A 2,222-nucleotide genomic window follows, 5' to 3' on the forward strand; every position below is an offset into this window, starting at 1 on the left:
TATATATATAGTAATGTTTCGGTCCTTTTATCTTGGGCGACTTTACTTTTTATTTTTAATCTCATGATGGAGATCTTGTGGATAGTCAATTTTTTTTTCCTTCATCTATTATTCAACATTCCCAAAGTTCACAATGAAAAATGTGCAAACTAGATTTCTGTGGGCGGTAAAATTTCACTATAAATATCTATAATATCTTGTAAAGATTTGATTTATTTGATTTCATAACATTTTTATTTGTAACCTGCACAATACACGATAATTATGATTGTTCTTGACAAAACTTTCTTTAGTATTACTGTATATTTTAGTCTTTTAAATTTAAATACTTAAATAAGGGGGCTGAAAAAGTGTCCTCGGGCTGCTCAACTCCCTCCTCCCCCAACGACACTGCACATTTGACTTTATCTTTCTTCTTAAAAAGGAAGAAGGATGTATCTTTTTGCTTTGTGCCCTATGCGTGTACATGTTCCAAGCAACAAATATGTATGAGATGTACGGTTTACATTTTTAGTCGTATTATATATTTTTATGTTAATGTTGCGTATTTTAAAACAATGTTTAGAAATTGAGTATAACATTCAGTTTAGTCTTAAAGAATAAATCATATTGTTTTGCTCTTTAAGGTCTTCACTTACCACCACAAAATGATCTGCACGAAATCGCTAGACATAGTATTGGTTTATTGCCAGAGTTAACTCATCAAATATCTTAGTAGAATATATATTTTTTATTTATATTATTTGATATCCTTAATGATAAATATTTTATATATTCAGTAAATTATTAGTGATTTTGTTTTTACCTATTACTTTGACTATCCGTCGAGATTCAATTGTCATGTTTTATACCGCTACGAATTAGTGTATTGCAATCAATCTATTTAATTACATAATATATTTATGTAAAATCACCGATACCCTATGACTTTCCGAATTCTCCCCCACTACTTTGGCAGTTTCCGGTAGATTCTCTGTAGAGGATCTAAAAATAGTGGGGCCTGCCCGAGGCGCTCTCTAGAGATAGCGTTCCTCAGTCGGTATTCTGCGGCTCTTTCAGCAGGATCTGTCTCGTATCTCCTTGTCAGTGCTCATTATAGCTCGTTGGATTCTATATCGAATATTCATATCGTTCCTGTTCGTCTTATTGTCACAGTGAAGCTTTTCTTGAGTCCAAAAAGGCCTTATACGAAGCCTTATCTAAGGTATTTATATAATTTCATTATATGGACTGATCATATTAAGGAAATTATGATAATTTATTTAATTTTTTAACCAATTATTACAAAATTTTTGATTGATTAAAATAGAAATGAAAATATTACACGAGATTTCGAATTTTTAATAATCTCCATAATTTTATTTTATGGTTTACAACCTTATCTGAAAAACAAAATACTCGTATTTAATTAACTAATCATTTTTTTTTTTTTTATTTGTTTTGTAATACACATCTTGCAAAAAGTATGATTCAATTTTTCTATGATCTTGGTTTTTATTTATTATTCGTGTTTGATACTACCCAAAAATTAGGTCTCTCTGTTTCTTATGTTTGTATTTATTATTACAGTTGCGTATTCATTTTTTAATATAAGAGTCTTAATTTATTTACTAGATTATTTGCGACTTTTTTTTTCAAGTGCATTTTGTTTATTATATTTTAATGTTGTTTTATCTTGTTACTAAGATGGAAATTAACATTTGTAATGGAATTATGATTTCAAAAATTAAACGTTTTGTGTTTATATTAATTATTTTAGAACAATGCATTATTTATTATTCTCTTCCTTTAATATATATATATTTTTTTTATGTGCATTTTCCTTTTAGTTGTCAAATTATTTTTTATTACCATTTTCAAGAAAAAAATTTTTTTTTTTTAATTTTCCTATTATGTTAACAAACATTTGATTTAATACCAATAATATCTTCTTATTTTGATCAGTAGATGTTATATTAAATATTATTGTTGACTACAGATGATATATAAATACACTTCTGTGTGTATTAGTCAGTCATTATTGTGTTTACTATCTTATCCGATCTGTAATAAAGGAAAAATAACAACAATCGTGTGAAAAAATTATAAGAATATGAATGAATATTTTTTTAAAAAATACATTTTAAATAGTCTGTTTACTTCCTGAATTTATTTTTTCTGTATGTTTTATTTTATTGAATATACCAACATTATTCGGCTTTATTTTATTGATTTTTACTTAT

The 2,222-nt window shown here is 26.6% G+C and overlaps 1 protein-coding gene across 2 annotated transcripts in view; it reads left to right on the forward strand.

Annotated features, from left to right (window-relative positions):
- The window catches only part of C3G (C3G guanyl-nucleotide exchange factor), a 151,045-nt gene that overhangs the window by 23,439 nt on the left and 125,384 nt on the right, over positions 1-2,222 (forward strand). Inside the window, exon 1 of one of the 2 annotated variants that reach the window (XM_067051122.1) lies at positions 1,032-1,204. The exons of the other annotated variant lie outside the window; for it this stretch is intronic. The gene's annotated coding sequence lies outside the window, so the exon portion shown is untranslated. Of the gene's footprint in view, positions 1-1,031; positions 1,205-2,222 lie in introns of those variants that run through there. 2 annotated transcript variants of the gene reach the window in all.

This window comes from Halyomorpha halys, unplaced genomic scaffold (genome assembly GCF_000696795.3).
Source record: "Halyomorpha halys isolate HHAL.00 unplaced genomic scaffold, Hhal_1.1 Scaffold207.1, whole genome shotgun sequence".
In the NCBI taxonomy this organism is placed as follows: domain Eukaryota; kingdom Metazoa; phylum Arthropoda; class Insecta; order Hemiptera; family Pentatomidae; genus Halyomorpha; species Halyomorpha halys.